The sequence below is a fragment of the Drosophila suzukii genome, unplaced genomic scaffold, assembly GCF_043229965.1.
Source record: "Drosophila suzukii unplaced genomic scaffold, CBGP_Dsuzu_IsoJpt1.0 scf_22, whole genome shotgun sequence".
Classification (NCBI taxonomy): Eukaryota; Metazoa; Arthropoda; class Insecta; order Diptera; family Drosophilidae; genus Drosophila; species Drosophila suzukii.
Genome location: NW_027255909.1, coordinates 295797 through 316609, shown reverse-complemented (window position 1 = coordinate 316609; position 20813 = coordinate 295797). Strand labels below are relative to the sequence as shown.

The following is a 20813-nucleotide window of genomic DNA, read 5'->3' as shown; positions in this document are numbered from 1 at the left end:
TAATCTTTGATATTACCGTGTCAACATGGTTTTGTTAAGCGAAGATCGACCACCACTAATATGCTCGAATTGACATCTTTTGTAATAGATCGACAACAAATTTCAGACAGACGTTATGTATACAGATTTTAGAAAAAGCCTTGGACTCTGTAAACCACTCTCTTCTTTTATTCAAATTAGATCAGCTCGGAATAATCTGTTAACTTGGATTTCAAGCTATATGAATGGTAGATCTCAGAGGGTTATATTCAAAAACGCTGTTTCCAAGATTATCTACGTGGCATCTGGAATGCCTCAGGGCAGTCATTTAGGCCCTAATGTATTAATGTATGATGATGATGATGTAAGCTTTGGTTATCATATAATAATATTGAGTCTGGTTTCTGCTTGCAGTCAGATATTAATAGATAGCAGGAATGGTGTCAGTACAACATTTTCAACTTAAACTATCTTAAATGCAATGTTATGACGCCAAAAATGTTTTTTCTTTTTGCCTTACGTGGTTTGAATTGGATCAAAAAGTTAGGTTGGCTTCTTACTCGAGTAGATTGCTTTGAATTAATTTGCCTACTCTACTAAATCGTTGAACTATGCTAGTACTATTTTTATGAATAATCTTATCAGAGGTGATATTGATTCCGTAGATTTTGTAAGCCGCCTAACTTTCAATATTCAAGTTAGACTAATGCGAAATTACTATCCTATTAACTTGCCACGATGTACATCTAATTTTAGTCTGCACGAGCCCTTTCGCGTTCCTTCTAATAATTATATCACCCTATATCATTTAAGTTGTTCCTCAACTTCTATCCCTGTATTATAAACTAAAATCTAAGCTCATTTGCTTTAGTCTTAGTTGGTCTATGTTTTGTTCTGTATTTATTTGTTCTATGTACCTTTCTCGCGAATCGTATTTGCCCGAAATAAAAATGGGCCCGAGTTATGTATAGATGGGCGTAATGCCAAGTGTTTGGTTGTCTTCAGAAAATAATAACGCTGCCGCTCAGTTTGAGTTTGAAATTCAGATTAAAGTTTATTACTCAGCTTGGGTTTATGTATACCCTTGCTGCACGAAAATGTCTTATTCAGCTAAATACAATGTTCGTAATTCTAAGAGTAAGTATATGTGTGTGTAAGTATGTGTGTGTCTTTGGTGTCGTCAGCCGATGTTGCGACAGAGCTACATCCTGCTTGTTGTTGACGCTGCACTTTCTGGTTGTTATGGGCGGCCACTGACCGATCGTTGGCCGCCGTCCAGGGTAGCACGAGGTGGTTTGGTTGGGGGGTCCGTAGGGTAGGTAACTCCTCCCCCCCTGGATTGAAGTGACGGCCAGAGTGAAGGGATGGTCGGAACGAGACTGATGGGTGGCTCTGCGGGAATGATGTACGTTCTATTCCGCCTCAGGACCATTATTAGGATTACCCCAATTGTTGTAATCCCCAGCCAAACATATGTGTATATTAGATGTGAAGACGTTGAATTTCTTATTTTTAAAATTTTCCCAAAATTTCTTGTACCCATAAGGTGTAAAGTCTGTAGGCTTAGTTCTTGGGTAGTTTTGTTGATGAAAATTGGTGCTCTTGTAGGTATAAATATCTCAAGGTCCTCGGTGAATTCACCTATGTTTTCGCCATATGTTAAATTATTAATTTGGGTTGTGCAGTTTTTGGTATTAATCAATGCACATCCGCTGAACATAAACTGTTGTTTACAAGAGAGAATGACAGATATGTTCACGGCATTGATTAGAACAACGTTCCCGTCTTCGGCTTCTATAATTATCTCGTCCGTTCCTGTCTCCTTGGCCTCGCACGTAGCTGCTATCCCGTTCAGAATGCTTTTTAAACATCCCTTACTGAATTTTTGGAAAACTTCGTCGTTGTGGCAGACGTACTGATTATAAATTTTGGTGCATTTTTCGTCCATGTTGAATATGTTATATTCGTTGTGTATAATGTATTTGGGTAAATGTAGGATTGTTGTGTTTCTTATAGGTAAGGGGATTATGTGGGAAAGTACAAATTTGTGTGGATCAAAAATTGGTATCTTAATATTAAAAATCAATCTATTATATTTGTCCGCTAGGGTTTCTAGATTTAATAATCGGTATAATTGTTCGTCTGTCTGTATTTTGAAATTTTGCTTTTCTATTATATTTTTGATTACTTCAATTTCTAGTTTTGACAATATGTATTTGGGTATGATATTTAATTTTGATAGAAGCAAACTTTCCGCAATATTGTTAACATGATTAGTAAGAATGTCAATATTAAAACTTATACGATTTATATATTGTAACAGGTGGATTTCTTTATGTTCTTGTGACAGTTTTTTATAAACGTCTTTATTATGATTGTTGATATATTCGTTAATTGTTTCTTGTTCCCTATTTATGTGTTCAGTAATGTTTTTGAATCTAATGAAAACTTCGTCATTTATTTCAATCTGACGGCTTAATCTTTCGGATACTTCTAAGTTGGTCTTGTCTAATCCATTTAACTGGTTTTTAATTTCTCTATCATCTGTGGCATCCATGTTTCCTGTAATTATTTTAACTATACTTCCTAGGCCATTAATTAACCCTCTTCTTGCTCTATTTTTTGGAATCAAAGCTCCCAGTTTTTCCCGTACCTGTTGTACCTTAGAGTTTAGGATGTGTACTGTTTCCCCTGAAAAGGTTATGGTTCTGAGATTATTTAATGCTAATTGGATTTTATCAATATTTTCCTGATAGTCTCTTAAGTCTACCACATGTGACAGTGTTTTTGATGTCTTGACAAGTGTAGCTTCCCCTAAGTTGATGTTAACAAGTGGCGTATCGGGTTGGAATTTTATCATTTTATATGACTGTGTCGTCACGTAGCATAGGGAGAGGCTGTAAGAGTTATAGGACAAGGTAATTGTTAAAAAGAGTCATTATTTTCATTGTGTATTCGTTTTTTAATTTTGGACTTATGTAATTTTTGACGTTTCTTAGTAATAAGAGTGTCTCCCAGATCTTCTAAAACAGTATGTTTTGTAAATCGTGCCGTTAATTTGTTTCGGCGATTTTCTTTTCTAAAAATAATGTCGTCCGGCTTTGTTTCTACGGGTTTGGCTCGGTTCAAATTTAGGTTTTGTGTTCTTGATGTTTTCTGCTCAATTGTGTCTTTCTGCACTTGAGCGTATAGTTTTTCCCTAAAGGCGTTAAGCTGTTGTAAGTAGTCGTGTTCGTTGTTAAATTTTATTTCCTTATTGAATGTGTGTGTTCTACCAGTGAAAAGTTCGTGTGGGGTGTGCTTGGTTGCTGAATGTATAGAATTGTTGTACGTTATAAATGTTTCCGTTAGTATGTCATCATGATCGACAGATAGGTTCTCTAGTTTTTTCTTGTTAAGGATTATTCTATAAATTTCCGTTAAGGAGGAATGAAGTCTCTCTACTGGAGAGTTACTTGAAGATTGCTGGAAGGATGTTACATGGATTTCCATGTTATATTGATTACAGAAATCCCTGAACAATTTTCCCGAAAATTCAGCACCTTGATCAAAAATAAGTTTTTGAGGAATACCATATGTGTTAATGAAACTTCGAAGTGACCTGGTTGTGTTAAGGCAGTCTCTTGTAGGGATTGTATATCCCGCTGCGAATCTTGAAAATTTATCAATTGCGGTTAAGATTGTCTTTCCATTTATCGTATATAGGTCTATGTGGACTATCGAAAGGGGTTTAGGTGGTGATTCGGTAATTGCATACTTTAGTTTTTGAGGTTGTCTATCGTATTTTAGCGTTTGGCAGATATCGCAATTGTTAGTAAACTTTGATATTGCTTGCCGCATTTTTGGAAAGTAGATAGTTCTTCTAAGATGATTAAAGGTCTCTTCAGCTCCTCTGTGATTGGATTTAATGTGATAATTTTTAATTTCTGCTTCCTGTTCTTCTTCTGTTAGAATATCCCTAAGAATTTCTTTACAGCGGACCACGTTATATTTGTTTGTTTTGGTGAAATGTTCTTTAATAATAGGTCGAATTAACTCAAAAATTTCGTCCGAAGTTAAGATTGCACAAGCTTTTTGTGGTCTTAACGTATCGTTGAGAATTTCTGATAGCTTTTCGGTGGTAAAATTCGGTTCTGCGTATGTTTTTCGTGTTTTATTTTCAAACAAGGTCTCGTCTTTTGTTGTTGAATTGGGGTTCATTAAAATGACAATTTGGATGTTAAATTCATTTAGTGGAGTTTCCGAGTTCTTTATCTCGTATTTCCCTACGTCTACACTATGGGTGTTAGCTTCTAAATTAACTCGACTTAATGCGTCTGCTACTAGATTTTGAGATCCTTTCTTATATTCGACCTCGTAGTCATATTCATTGAGTTGTAACTTCCAGCGGACCAATTTTGAGTTTGGTTCTTTGAAGTTCATTAACCACTTCAGTGGTTTGTGATCTGTCCGTATTTTAAATCTCTGTCCGAATAGGTATGGTCTAAAATATTTAGCAGCCCAGATAATGGCCAACATTTCTTTTTCGACTGTCGAGTAATTTAGTTCCGTGTCGGACAGGGTTCTGCTTGCGAATGAAACGGGCCTATCCGAGTTTTCGTTTCCCTGTGATAATACCGCACCAATGGCTACGTTACTAGCATCTGTTGTGAGTATGAAGGGTTTGGTAAAATCCGGGTAACGTAAAATTGGATCATTACACAATAAGGTTTTACACAATTCTACGGCTTCCGTAAACTCTGCTTCGATTTTTATCGGTGCTTTTCCTTTTAATTTCTGGGTTAGAGGCTTAGTCAGTTTCGCAAAATCTCTAATGAACTTCCTATAATACCCCAAAAGTCCGAGAAAAGATTTGATTTCCTTTCTAGATTTGGGAATAGGAAATGCCTTAATGGCTTCTATCTTCTTTGGGTTAGGTCGAACACCTTCATCCGTAACTACATGTCCTAGGTATTCAATTTCTTTCCTTAAAAATTCGGATTTTTCTGGTTGAAGTTTAAGTCTAGCTTTTGATAGTTTTTCGAAAATTTGGCTCAAGTGGGTCATGTGTTCCTGGAGAGAGGGTGAGAAAACAATTATGTCGTCTAGGTATATCAGACAGCATTTGCCGTTTAGGTCGGCTAATACGTTATCCATTACTCTTTGAAATGTGGCTGGGGCGTTAGTCAAGCCGAATGGCATCCGAATGAACTCAAAGTGGCCGCCTTCTGCTGAAAAGGCGGTTTTTTCAGTATCTTCGGGCTTCATTTCCACCTGGTGGTAACCACTTGCCAGATCTAGAGCTGTAAAGTATTTTGCTCATCCTATTCTATCTAGTACCTCGTTTATATTTGGCATTGGATATTTGTCTTTAATTGTCTTCTCATTAAGTTTTCTGTAATCTACTACAAGTCTCCATTTCTTTTTGTTTGAAGCGTCCATCTTTTTTGAGACCAAAAAGACTGGAGCACTCCATGGGCTGTGGCTATGTTTGATCACTTTCTGTTCTAACATTTCGTTTATTTGTCTTCGCACTTCCTGTGATTCAATGTGGCTGTACCTAAAAGGTTTAGTATATATTGGATTTTCGTCCGTTAGTTTAATTTTATGTTTTACAAGATTTGTAAAAGTAAGAGGGTCGCTTTGTTGATAGAAAAGATTGGGGAATTTCCTTGTTAGTTTCTTAAGTTCTGTCTTTTCTTCGTCGTTTAGATGGTCTGTCCTTAAGAGTTCGAAGCTATTTGACTTATAACTTTTCCCTTTAGTTATATAATCAAGAGTCGGTCTAGCTTCCAAATAATCAGATGGGGCGAATTCATTCACCTTTATTCGAGAATCTACAAATAGGTTTTGTTTTTCTTCAGAGTAGTTAACGATTTCCATTAAACTATATCCGTCTTTTGCTTGATATAAGCCCCCGTTTATGACTAAGTCTTTGTTAACGTCGATGTTGTCGCACAAAAATGTGCCATCGGTGACAGTAACTGGTAATCGAACGAGGGTTTTCGACTCCTCGTCGATTACGTGTACTCCGGTGGCCACATTTTGTTCTTGATATAATTTCAGGTTGCCGACTATTGATTGGAGTTGTAGTTTTGGAATATCAACAACTGCGTTAATCTGTTGTAAAATATCCATTCCTATAAGTCCTTGGAAAAAATCGTGGAAATGGAATATAAACATATCGAATTTTCTTTCCTCATTTGAATTGTTAAAAAGTTTGACTTCTGTTTTCTTTTCAATAAAATGGACTTTCAGTACTGTTTTGATTGGAATAGGGGTATTGAGTTTTTTTTGGTCTTTTTGCGGAATTATTAAGGGGTCTATGAAGGACATAGTTGCCCCAGTGTCTATTAAGAATTTCAATGGTGTGCCATCTTTGAATGGAGTTAGGACAATGTAGGGAAGTAGGCACCCATGGCTCACTTGGTTTAAGTATCCCGTTTGGACTTTGAGGCTCTGTCCCAAAAATTTGAATCTTCATCAATATTATGTACTTGATTATTCTCCTGTTTTTCCTGTTGTTTGTTTTCCTCAATGTTGTGTAATCTGGCAGTAGATCTAGTGTTAGGGTAGCTTGATCTACCGGTTGATTCCTGCTTCGGCATAATTGCCGGAACTTCCCTATTCCTGCCACTAGAATTGCTGCGTTCTGTGTTCCGTCCAGAGTATCGGTAGTTTCTGTTGTTATAACTTGTATATCGCCTTACCTCGTCTCTCCTACTATTTCTGTCGTTATATTGTAATCTATTGTTGTATTGGGGGTATCTTTCCCTAGGCTGATAATTATTACGTTGGTTAGTGTTGGTCTGTGTTCCCTGCAAAAATATGTTTCTCTCCTGTATTGCCCAATCGTATGCTTCCTGCAGATTGGTTGGTTTCATAGCCCTAATCGTCCCTCCTAGTTGGCCTCTCATACCCATCAAAAAGGTGTTTAGGCAAGTTCCCGCAATATCGATTTTTTTGCTCTAGCTAGGTTAGGGTCAGTTTCTTTAGTGTCAATAAGTTTGAAAAGGAGAGTTTTTATATCTATAATCTGGTCGAACAACTTTTGAACTGACAATTGTTTGTGTATCAGTCCGTGAAGTTCGATAGAAAGGGTGTGTTCATCCCTTTTGTCGGAACAATGCAAAATTAATGCCTCTTTAATTTCGTCCCAATTAAGGCCAGCCTCTGAGGCCGTTAGTATATCTTTGGCTTTCCCTACTATTTTGTTTTTAATGGACCGTAGCAAAAATTGTCCATATGGGGTCTGGTCTGTGCCCCTTATGAGCATTAAAATTTATTCTACGTTATTAATAAAATCGCTTAGTAATTTCGAGTCCCCATTATATTCCGGTAAAAATTTAATTGCGTCCGGGATGCGTAAGGACGCATAAACCTCGGCCGAATTAATGCTGGTGTTAACCGTAGACGTGTCTGAGGAACTCATACTAACAGATGGAGGTCGTAAAATTATCTGATCAGCACTAATTGGTTCTTCCCTAATGTCTGGCAAACTTGTACTCTGTCTAGTTCTGATTCTGCTACCTGGAAGTATGTTTTTTACTTTATTGAGTTTCGACATCTACTCTTTACTTTCTTATTTCGGTAATTTCTTAGAAATTAATTTATCGCTTACGTATTAAGGTTTACTTATATCGTATTTGGTGATTGGTGGTGTGGAGGTGAAGATTCTCTGAAAAATTTTTGACTTTAGTTTTTATGGACTAGCAGTGTGGGCAAAAATAATGTGTAATTGTTTTTCTATATATATACTTGCAATCGTGTGAGTGTTATGTTGGTGTGTGTGTATATTTCCTCGACGTAGGGTAGTCGGACAGTGTGAGGGTCGAATTTCACCTATAAAGAGAACTTCTTTAATAGATTCCAGATATCGGATTTTCTTATATATTTGTTTATTCTTAATGCTCTTATTTAATTTACCATCACAACCGTAGCTGTAGAGATGTTAAATTACCGCACCTTTGTTTAATTTTTATTTCTTGTATACTTGTTTTTATTTTTGTATATTTGTATATTTTTAATGCTCTCATTTAATTTACCATCACAACCGTAGCTGTAGAGATGTTAAATTACTGCACCCTTGTTTTTAATTTTTTATTTTTATTTTTAAATGATTTGGCTTTCATCACAAAATAATTGTAGAGATGATTTACCATTCACTTTTTGAACATAGCACTAAGTTCGCCCTGAACTTTTTGGGTTGTTTGCATTTTAATATTTATTTATCTTTGTTATTTCCGTGTTCGCACTGAACAACGGAAAAACTTCACTTTATATGCATTTTTATATATATTTTATTTCCATTTTTTTTTTGTGTATTGCATATTTATATATATTGTTTTTCATACTGCACCATCACTGTTGTCTTTTGCTATCCATATTATTTTTCTTTTCACCTCCACACTTGTTCTATTTCTTTTGGTGTATTTACTTATATTAACTTACACTAAAATTATCTTCATATTCCTGTGGGTTCTCCCTTCTGGTCTCCTGATCCTGGAAGGGCCGTTCGACTGCGCCAGTTATGTATAGATGGGCGTAATGCCAAGTGTTTGGTTGTCTTCAGAAAATAATAACGCTGCCGCTCAGTTTGAGTTTGAAATTCAGATTAAAGTTTATTACTCAGCTTGGGTTTATGTATACCCTTGCTGCACGAAAATGTCTTATTCAGCTAAATACAATGTTCGTAATTCTAAGAGTAAGTATATGTGTGTGTAAGTATGTGTGTGTCTTTGGTGTCGTCAACCGATGTTGCGACAGAGCTACATCCTGCTTGTTGTTGACGCTGCACTTTCTGGTTGTTATGGGCGGCCACTGACCGATCGTTGGCCGCCGTCCAGGGTAGCACGATGTGGTTTGGTTGGGGGGTCCGTAGGGTAGGTAACTCCCGCGCGTAACAAGCACGTGCTTGGTGTCGTTTGGGCCACTTTTTTCTACTGCTCTTAATGCATCAACGTGCAAAAATACAATATACCTTCCTCCGCTTCTTCCGAAGCATTGCATTGGACAAAAAATCTCTTCTTAAAGTCTGTATGACTCATACACTCAAGCTTACGCGGTTCTTCCTTGGCTTCCTTACTGGGGTGATTGTCTGTGGTGATCGTCTGTGGTGGAGCATCTCATCGATTTTCTTGTAGATCAGCTGCTGCAGTGCTCTGCAGATTATTCCGAGCTGATCTAATTTGAATAAAAGAAGAGAGTGGTTAACAGAGTCAAAGGCTTTACTAAAATCTGTATATAAAACGTCTGTCTGAAATTTGTTGTCTATCTATTACAAAAGATGTCAATTCGAGCATATTAATGGCGCCTTTTCCACTTATGGAGTGGCTAAGATCTTCACGATTCCCAAAACTTTCGGTGCTACGTTTTTAAAATCTTGGAACTTCTGACAGTTTCAACATTTCATTGTTTTCTTGTCACGAACTGTAGCTGGCCTCAATGGTACAATCATGGTGTTCTCTCGTCGTCTTTTCCATATCTGGCATCCTGTCATGGTCAAAGTACCACAGAGATTCGGACGTACCGATTTCCATATTCCGGACAAAATACCCTTTCCGCTTCCTTCCATTCCTCCAGCGGGTGCTCTAAAGTAAGAACTCGAATCGCAAATGCACTATTCTAAAGAGGATATCCTCGGCCTGAAAAATGAAAGCCCCTTTCGTCCAATGGCACATTTTGAAAAAGGACGATTGTGGGTCTACCATCTGGAATCGCTGGATAAATCCTGTAATGGCCTTTTCTGAAAGAGAATCCGGGATCAGCGCTTTGTTATCTTCCCAAACTGTTTTATTCTTATCCCTGACTCTTATTACTACCCTGTGTAAGCACGAATCCTAGACTTCTTACGCAGTTCGTTATCCCTTTGGGAAACACGTGGGACAAGAACGTGGAGTTCCAAGCAACATTTTGTCCACAATTATGCCAGGAACTCATCGCTGGAAAGCCCTGATCACTTTGCTCGACCCCTTCAATTCCCTGATTCTGCCCTGCACGGATCAGCGTGACACTACAAAGCCAAGAACTAGAGGTGAACCAGGTCAGCTGTTGTCGCCATTCACACTGCACGATCACACCACCGCTGAAGTGTGACTGTTAAAAGAGTTCATGCTGTAGCAGCTAGCTTATTCTTCATCAAATATAGCCATTTTTAAATTCTAACTGCCTAAACATGCCACCACCGCCAGCAAAGAGATCCGGGAAAAAAACTTCCACTGAGTTAAGTCCTCCAGCAGATGGGCTTTGGAAAAAAATATGACAGAAGCTTGCTGAACAAACCGGCTCTTTTAAAAACCGTATGGCTGAACTGGAGAATCGCATCACGATGTTGGAACTCATGAAAAGAGTTGAGCGTTTAGAGAGTGATGTAGCGGAAATCTGAGCCTTGCGAGACCAAGACCAAGACCAATCGCCTAAAGTCTGCATCTGAGTTGCAGCAAAATGAAAAGGAGGCTTGTAGTCTCCACCTTCATGGGGTACCATTTAATCTAGGCGAAGGTGTGAGGGCATTGTTTCACACCTATTGCCTAAATCTTAAAGTTACTCCTACCCCGAGAATTCGAGATATCTTCCGGATGAAACCCCCTAGAAACGGTCATTCTATAGTTGACCCTATAATAATGATCAAGTTCGATAAAACTGGAGGTAAGACCTGAAAACAACCTGAAGTGTAACGAAAAGCAAACTTGTCTAAGTTACGTTGATATAGATTCGCCGACTCCAATCTATCTAAACGAACAGTTAACTAAAACTAATTTTTAAAGCAGCTATGTACATAAAGCGTCTGACGGTCCTATCGGCTGTCTTTACTCGTCGAGCAACAGTCCACGTAAAGATGACGGGCAGTGATAAGGCCCTATACATTGACAATATGAAGGCCTTTTACGACATTAATCCTGATCTGCATAAAACACCTGCTGAAACTGACTCAACGAAGGATGGAGCGACACCTAAATTTTTCATTAATGCAGCTCGTCTAAATGTTCTAAATGTTAATTTTAAAGTATTATTAGCTCTATTTCAATTTACTTTCAATTACAATTCGTACTCTTGTTATATTATGTGTGGTTCTGTGTCTGTATTCCAGGCCTTAGCAATTCAAAATACTCATATTGTTATTACTTTTGCCTTCAATCGAGCCTAATCAAAACCTTAACAGCCATGCATTTATCAGAATTCTTTGTAACCAAACAACTGATCTGAAAGTATGTCACATAAACGCGCAAAGTCTGACTAATAAGATCGATGAGTTCAGGTACCTTTTCGAAAATTCAAAAGTCGATATCATCTGTGTTTCCGAAACTTGGTTCACGTCCAATATTAGTAGTTCATATATTCGTTGTGCTGATTACAATCTGTTTCGTTCTGATAGAGTAAATCATGCCGGTAGTGTTGCTATTTTTGTCCGTAAACAATTTAAATGTAAAGTTATATGTCAGCAAGCGTTAGAGAGTGCAATAAAATACTTATTTGTAGAAGTACGAGGAAAAAATTATAAATACATTCTTCTTGGCTGTGCCTATAGACCACATCGTACTACTTGCTACTCAGATCTTCTTGCCGATCTAACAGCCCTAACAGGGACTTACAAAAATGTTGATTTAACAGGTGATTTCAACATGATCACTCGGACTTCAGCCAGCAAATGTCACATTTCCTACCCATTTTTCAGAATCCTCACAAACCTAATTTGACGCATTTTTCGTGTATGGCGCAAGTAAAATCGTTTCTTATGCCCAGGTATCTGTACCACTATTCTCGCGGCATGATCTTATCTACATGACGTATAGCATAGAATTAAGCGCTGAGGAATACTCTAACTAATTTAACTCTTTCAACTGGCAAGCATTGTATACAATTCCCAGTGTTGATTCACAGTTGGAGTTTTTTAACAATAATATTTGGCTTCTAAGCCGAATGAGTACCCATGGATTAGCACGGAAATAAAAAATACCATAAATGCGTGTGATAGGGCCTATAGAAAGTGGAAACGGTATAAAACAGAATACTTGGACAAACAATACTGTTCCTTCAGAATAAAGGTAAATAAGTCATGCTGGTTAGCTATAAGGAAATTCTATCAACAGAAATTCCATAATGAGTCATCTGGAAAAGAATTCTGGAAGAATATTGAAAGTATTCCTCGCGAACCGTATTTGCCCGAAATAAAAATGGGCCCGCGCATAACAAGCACGTGCTTGGTGTCGTTTGGGCCACTTGTTTGTACTGCTCTTAATGCATCAACGTTCAAAAATACAATATACCTTCCTCCGCTTCTTCCGAAGGATTGCATTGGACAAAAAATGTCTTCTTAAAGTCTGTATGACTTATATACTCAAGCTTACGCGGTTCTTCCTTGGCTTCCTTACTGGGGTGATTGTCTGTGGTGATCGTCTGTGGTGGAGCATCTCGTCGATTTTCTTGTAGATCAGCTGCTGCACTGCTCTGCTGGAAAAACCGGATAATGGCGATCTTTGATGGGCGTGGCACCTGGCATCAGCTCTATGGCGTGCTTCATCCTTGCAGTTCTCCCAGTCCATTCTCTTTAAACGAGAGAAAGAATTTTCAGACCACCTCAAACTGCTGTTGTTGTGCATTCAGCTTCTGAGGTTTCGGTTCGGTCATCTTAGGCGGCTTTTCCACTTATGGGGTGGCTAAGATCTTCACGATTCCCAAAACTTTTTCCAAAGTCCACTCACAGGTACAGCTCTGGCTCCAATGTAGGACAAGATTGCTGTCCGAACCGTGAAATGGTCGCCATGAGTTGTTCAATTTATTGACCAGATCCCACCGCTTATCCTGCCACTTGAACTATCGCATATGGACGAAGATCTTCTTTGCCCTTATTCTGCTGTGGTTTTTGCAAGTAAGGTTTACGTTTTCTAAACCATTCTATGGCTGTCTTCACCCTTTTTGAGATGACCGTCATGCCAACCAGCCTTTCTCCTTAAAAAACGATCCCGTAGCTCTTTATACGAGTATCACCGTACTCTTTCCTGTAGGAACATGTAAGCCTTGTTAACTAAAATTTCCAGGCCTGAATCGTTCGTTTTTAGGAATCCTTTTCGGTATCCTCAGCGCTGATATCCCGCTGACACTGCGTTCACAAAAGAGTTGCCCTGCTTGCAATTGGGGCAGTAGGTTGTCAGCGTGTCTGCCAATCCAAATCTGTAGCAAAACGGACGTACTTTGGTGAAAAAACATTGCTTAAGAAAGTGTCAAAACTTCTGACAGTTTCATAGAGTAAGAATCTATATAGAGGTTTCAATTGCTCTGCCCGAACCTCTGCCCAACCTCTGCTAAGAGCCCATTCAAGGCCAAGCTTGAAGCTAACTTAGGTGCGAAGCAACAGCAATAGGGATTTCGATTAAAAACAAAAACAAAACAGTGAGCAAGAGCGGTGCAGAATGAGGTGGGAACGAATTACAAGTTCGATCGAACTTGTCAAAAAGAGGGGAAATAAGCATTTTTCGCCTAGGTGGCATCATAGCCTCATTATCTAAAGAGAGCGGCAGAGCAATTGGCGCCTCTATATAGTTCATTACTCTATGACAGTTTCAACATTTCATTGTTTTCTTGTCACGAACTGTAGCCGGCCTCAATGGTACAATCATGGTGTTCTCTCGTCGTCTCTTCCATATCTGGCATCCTGTCATGGTCAAAGTACCGCAGAGATTCGGCCGTACCGATTTCCATATTCCGGACCAAATGCCCTTTCCGCTTCCTTCCATTCCTCCAGCAGGTGCTTTAAAGTAAGAACTCGAATCGCAAATGCTCTATTCTAATTCGTCCAATGGCACATTTTGTGGTCTACCATCTGGAATCGCTGGATAAATCCTGTAATGGCCTTTTCTGAAAGAGAATCCGGGATCGGCGCTTTGTTATATTCCCAACCTGTATTATTCTTATTCCTGACTCTTATTACTACCCTGTGTAAGCGCGAATCCTAGACTTCTTACGCAGTTCGTTATCCTTTGGGGAACCACGTGGGACAAAAACGTGGAGTTCCGAGCAACATTTTGTCCACAATTCCCTGATTCTGCCCTGCACGGATCAGACCTGCCTCTACTAGTCCAGCTCCAGCTCACTTTGGCCCGTTATTGTTGTTGCACTCCGTACTCTGGTTGTCTTTTGGGCACATCAGCGAAACAACTGAACCCGTTGACGACGTTGTCGAAGCTGCTATTCATCAAATCCAGAAATCCAGCCCGCATGCACTGACCGATCCAATCATCAATAGGGTGTGTCAATCGACCCTTATTTTTTCCTGAGAGGCCTGTTCAATAGCCTGGAAATCCCTGCGATTTTGGGATCGGTGTGCTTCAGATTTCTCCATACTATATTTTTCCTGATTGTGATCTGGTTGTTTATGCGATAATGTCCCATACGGACTAGACTGTGGGTCCAGATTTAGAGTCCTCGGGACAATTCCACATTGTTGCCCGCTCAATCGGCCCCCTTATTCCCTGGTAGAAGACGGATAAAGAAAAAACACCAAGCGCAAAAATATTTAAACTCAAATGAGCACAATCTGAAAATGTATAATATATTTATTACTTCAACGGAATTTTAATCAAATTCAACATGTAATAGAGAAACTAAGTTGCCCGGATTATAATTGAAGTGTGAGCTACTAAGTAAGCATTGCTGGCTTATACTCGTACGTATGTGCAAGTAAAGAAGAAAGCCATGATACCTGGCTTAGTCAACTAAAAAATGCCAGCAAACCTATAACATAACCCTAGTACTCCACCCTCGGTAAAAGAGGCTTGAAATACATCGCCTCTGGTTGTTAGATGTCGCAGGGTTCTCCGACTTATGGAAAGGGAACAATCAATTTAATATGATGTTCATTTTTTCCGTACGTTTTTACCCCCGTTTAACTTAATTTAGGTATAAGTACGTTAATTTAGGTATAAGTACGTTTATGTTTATTTATATTTACCTATAACAGCCAACCAGGGAACAAGAAGGTCGATAGAAGCCACCAGCGCCCCAACAGTCATAGTTATAATTTTCCTGCTACTGTTACGGCCATCAATTAATGTCAACAATTTTCGCCGGAACCTAAGTAGTCTGCACATGCTGAAGCTTAAAACTATTTTCTTCGCGTCGCAAACAACAACTCAAATCACTGAAGACCGCTCAAAGCGTCGCAAAAACGGTTGAAAACGGCAAAAGGTGGAAAACTCTTTCCTGAGTCCAGAAAGCGTGACACTACAAAGCCAAGAACTAGAGGTGAACCAGGTCAGCTGTTGTCGCCATTCACACTGCACGCTTACACCACCGCTGAAGTGTGACTGTTAAAAGAGTTCATGCTGTAGCAGCTAGCTTATTCTTCATCAAATATAACCATTTTTAAATTCTAACTGCCTAAACATGCCACCACCGCCAGCTAAGAGATCCGGGAAAAAAACTTCCACTGAGTTAAGTCCTCCAGCAGATGGGCTTTGGAAAAAAATATGACAGAAGCTTGCTGAACAAACTGACTCTTTTCAAAACCATACGGCTGAACTGGAGAATCGCATCACGACCAAAATTACTCTTACGCTGGACGGTATTAACAGTGATATGTCGGAGCTTATGAAAAGAGTTGAGCGTTTAGAGAGTGAGGTCGCGGAAATCCGGGCCTTGCGAGACCAAGTCAATCGCCTAAAGTCTGCATCTGAGTTGCAGAAAAATGAAAGGGTAGCTTGTTATCTGCGCCTTCATGGGGTACCATTTAATCAAGGCAAAGATGTGAGGGCATTGTTTAACACCAATTGCTTAAACCTTAAAGTTACTCCTACCCCGAGAATTCGAGATATCTTTCGGATGGAACCCCCTAGAAACGGTAATTCTATAGTTGACCCTATAATAATGATCAAGTTCGATAAACCTGAAAATCAGACCTGAAGACAACCTGATGCGTACCGTTGGTGCTCTACGGCGTGAAACGAAAAGCAAGCTTGTCTAAGTTACGTTGGTATAGATTCGCCCACTCCAATCTATCTGAACGAACAGTTAACTAAAACAAATTTTTAAAGCAGCCATGTACATGAAGCGTCTGAAGGACCTATCGGCGGTCTTTACTCGTCGAGCAACAGTCCACGTAAAGAAGACGGGCAGTGATAAGGTCCTATACATCGACAACATTAAGGCCCTTTACGACATTAATCCTGATCTGCATAAAACACCTGCTGAATCTGACTCAACGAAGGAAGGAGCGACACCTAATTTTTTTCGTTAATGCAGCTCGTCTAAATGTTCTAAATGTTAATTTTAAAGTATTATTAGCTCTATTTAAATTTACTTTCAATTGCAATTCGTATTTTTGTTATATTATGTGTGGTTCTGTGTGCTGTTCCAGGCCTTAGCAATTCAAAATACTCATATTGTTATCACTTTTGCCTTCAATCGAGCCTAATCAAAAGCTTAACAGCCATGCATTTATCAGAATTCTTTGTAAACAAACAACTGCTCTGAAAGTATGTCACATAAACGCGCAAAGTCTGACTAATAAGATCGATGAGTTCAGGTAACTTTTCGAAAATTCAAAAGTCGATATCATCTGTGTTTCCGAAACTTGGTTCACGACCAATATTAGTAGTTCATATATTCGTTGTGCTGATTACAATCTGTTTCGTTCTGATAGAGTAAATCATGCCGGTAGTGTTGCCATTTTGTCCGAAAACAATTTAAATGAAAAGTTATGTATCAGCAATCGTTAGAGAGTGCAATAAAATACTTATTTGTAGAAGTACGAGGACCTAATTCTCAATACATTCCTATTGGCTTTGCCTATAGACCAAATCGTACTACTTGCTACTCAGATCTAATTGCCAATCTGACTGCCCTAACAGGGACTTACAAAAATGTTGATTTAACAGGTGATTTCAACATGATCACTCGGACTTCAGCCAGCAAATGTCACATTTCCTACCCATTTTTCAGAATCCTCACAAACCTAATTTGACGCAATTTTCGTGTATGGCGCAAGTAAAATCGTTTCTTATGCCCAGGTATCTGTACCACTATTCTCGCGGCATGATCTTATCTACATGACGTATAGCATAGAATTAAGCGCTGAGGAATACTCTAACTAATTTAACTCTTTCAACTGGCAAGCATTGTATACGATTCCCAGTGTTGATTCACAGTTGGAGTTTTTTAACAATAATATTTGGCTTCTAAGCCGAATGAGTACCCATGGATTAGCACGGAAATAAAAAATACCATAAATGCGTGTGATAGGGCCTATAGAAAGTGGAAACGGTATAAAACAGAATACTTGGACAAACAATACTGTTCCTTCAGAATAAAGGTAAATAAGTCATGCTGGTTAGCTATAAAGAAATTCTATCAACAGAAATTCCATAATGAGTCATCTGGAAAAGAATTCTGGAAGAATATTGAAAGTATTCCTCGCGAACCGTATTTGCCCGAAATAAAAATGGGCCCGCGCATAACAAGCACGTGCTTGGTGTCGTTTGGGCCACTTGTTTGTACTGCTCTTAATGCATCAACGTTCAAAAATACAATATACCTTCCTCCGCTTCTTCCGAAGGATTGCATTGGACAAAAAATGTCTTCTTAAAGTCTGTATGACTTATATACTCAAGCTTACGCGGTTCTTCCTTGGCTTCCTTACTGGGGTGATTGTCTGTGGTGATCGTCTGTGGTGGAGCATCTCGTCGATTTTCTTGTAGATCAGCTGCTGCACTGCTCTGCTGGAAAAACCGGATAATGGCGATCTTTGATGGGCGTGGCACCTGGCATCAGCTCTATGGCGTGCTTCATCCTTGCAGTTCTCCCAGTCCATTCTCTTTAAACGAGAGAAAGAATTTTCAGACCACCTCAAACTGCTGTTGTTGTGCATTCAGCTTCTGAGGTTTCGGTTCGGTCATCTTAGGCGGCTTTTCCACTTATGGGGTGGCTAAGATCTTCACGATTCCCAAAACTTTTTCCAAGGTCCACTCACAGGTACAGCTCTGGCTCCAATGTATGACAAGATTGCTGTCCGAACCGTGAAATGGTCGCCATGAGTTGTTCAATTTATTGACCAGATCCCACCGCTTATCCTGCCACTTGAACTATCGCATATGGACGAAGATCTTCTTTGCCCTTATTCTGCTGTGGTTTTTGCAAGTAAGGTTTACGTTTTCTAAACCATTCTATGGCTGTCTTCACCCTTTTTGAGATGACCGTCATGCCAACCAGCCTTTCTCCTTAAAAACGATCCCGTAGCTCTTTATACGAGTATCACCGTACTCTTTCCTGTAGGAACATGTAAGCCTTGTTAACTAAAATTTCCAGGCCTGAATCGTTCGTTTTTAGGAATCCTTTTCGGTATCCTCAGCGCTGATATCCCGCTGACACTGCGTTCAGAAAAGAGTTGCCCTGCTTGCAATTGGGGCAGTAGGTTGTCAGCGTGTCTGCCAATCCAAATCTGTAGCAAAACGGACGTACTTTGGTGAAAAAACATTGCTTAAGAAAGTGTCAAAACTTCTGACAGTTTCATAGAGTAAGAATCTATATAGAGGTTTCAATTGCTCTGCCCGAACCTCTGCCCAACCTCTGCTAAAAGCCCATTCAAGGCCAAGCTTGAAGCTAACTTAGGTGCGAAGCAACAGCAATAGGGATTTCGATTAAAAACAAAAACAAAACAGTGAGCAAGAGCGGTGCAGAATGAGGTGGGAACGAATTACAAGTTCGATCGAACTTGTCAAAAAGAGGGGAAATAAGCATTTTTCGCCTAGGTGGCATCATAGCCTCATTATCTAAAGAGAGCGGCAGAGCAATTGGCGCCTCTATATAGTTCATTACTCTATGACAGTTTCAACATTTCATTGTTTTCTTGTCACGAACTGTAGCCGGCCTCAATGGTACAATCATGGTGTTCTCTCGTCGTCTCTTCCATATCTGGCATCCTGTCATGGTCAAAGTACCGCAGAGATTCGGCCGTACCGATTTCCATATTCCGGACCAAATGCCCTTTCCCCTTCCTTCCATTCCTCCAGCAGGTGCTTTAAAGTAAGAACTCGAATCGCAAATGCTCTATTCTAAAGAGGATTTTCTTGGCCTGAAAAATGAAAGCCCCTTTCGTCCAATGGCACATTTTGAAAAAGGACGATTGTGGGTCTACCATCTGGAATCGCTGGATAAATCCTGTAATGGCCTTTACTGAAAGAGAATCCGGGATCGGCGCTTTGTTATATTCCCAACCTGTATTATTCTTATTCCTGACTCTTATTACTACCCTGTGTAAGCGCGAGTCCTAGACTTCTTACGCAGTTCGTTATCCTTTGGGGAACCACGTGGGACAAAAACGTGGAGTTCCGAGCAACATTTTGTCCACAATTCCCTGATTCTGCCCTGCACGGATCAGACCTGCCTCTACTAGTCCAGCTCCAGCTCACTTTGGCCCGTTATTGTTGTTGCACTCCGTACTCTGGTTGTCTTTTGGGCACATCAGCGAAACAACTGAACCCGTTGACGACGTTGTCGAAGCTGCTATTCATCAAATCCAGAAATCCAGCCCGCATGCACTGACCGATCCAATCATCAATAGGGTGTGTCAATCGACCCTTATTTGTTCCTGAGAGGCCTGTTTAATAGCCTGGAAATCCCTGCGATTTTGGGATCGGTGTGCTTCAGATTTCTCCATACTATATTTTTCCTGATTGTGATCTGGTTGTTTATGCGATAATGTCCCATACGGACTAGACTGTGGGTCCAGATTTAGAGTCCTCGGGACAATTCCACATTGTTGCCCGCTCAATCGGCCCCCTTATTCCCTGGTAGAAGACGGATAAAGAAAAAACACCAAGCGCAAAAATATTTAAACTCAAATGAGCACAATCTGAAAATGTATAATATATTTATTACTTCAACGGAATTTTAATCAAATTCAACATGTAATAGAGAAACTAAGTTGCCCGGATTATAATTGAAGTGTGAGCTACTAAGTAAGCATTGCTGGCTTATACTCGTACGTATGTGCAATTAAAGAAGAAAGCCATGATACCTGGCTTAGTCAACCAAAAAATGCCAGCAAACCTATAACATAACCCTAGTACTCCACCCTCGGTAAAAGAGGCTTGAAATACATCGCCTCTGGTTGTTAGATGTCGCAGGGTTCTCCGACTTATGGAAAGGGAACAATCAATTTAATATGATGTTCATTTTTTCCGTACGTTTTTACCCCCGTTTAACTTAATTTAGGTATAAGTACGTTAATTTAGGTATAAGTACGTTTATGTTTATTTATATTTACCTATAACAGCCAACCAGGGAACAAGAAGGTCGATAGAAGCCACCAGCGCCCCAACAGTCATAGTTATAATTTTCCTGCTACTGTTACGGCCATCAATTAATGTCGCAAACAACAACTCAAATCACTGAAGACCGCTCAAAGCGTCGCAAAAACGGTTGAAAACGGCAAAAGGTGGAAAACTCTTTCCTGAGTCCAGAAAGCGTGACACTACAAAGCCAAGAACTAGAGGTGAACCAGGTCAGCTGTTGTCGACATTCACACTGCACGCTCACACCACCGCTGAAGTGTGACTGTTAAAAGAGTTCATGCTGTAGCAGCTAGCTTATTCTTCATCAAATATAACCATTTTTAAATTCTAACTGCCTAAACATGCCACCACCGCCAGCTAAGAGATCCGGGAAAAAAACTTCCACTGAGTTAAGTCCTCCAGCAGATGGGCTTTGGAAAAAAATATGACAGAAGCTTGCTGAACAAACTGACTCTTTTCAAAACCATACGGCTGAACTGGAGAATCGCATCACGACCAAAATTACTCTTACGCTGGACGCTATTAACAGTGATATGTCGGAACTTATGAAAAGAGTTGAGCGTTTGGAGA

At 39.6% G+C, this 20813-nt stretch overlaps 1 long non-coding RNA gene across 1 annotated transcript in view; it reads right to left on the bottom strand.

Annotated features, from left to right (window-relative positions):
• Positions 1-1007: 1007 nt before the first annotated feature.
• LOC139354781 (uncharacterized) overlaps positions 1008-20813 on the bottom strand; it is a 31102-nt gene continuing 11296 nt past the window's right edge. The window contains exon 2 of the long non-coding RNA XR_011605638.1: positions 1008-9141. This is a non-coding gene — a long non-coding RNA (uncharacterized lncRNA). The remainder of the gene's footprint in view (positions 9142-20813) is intronic.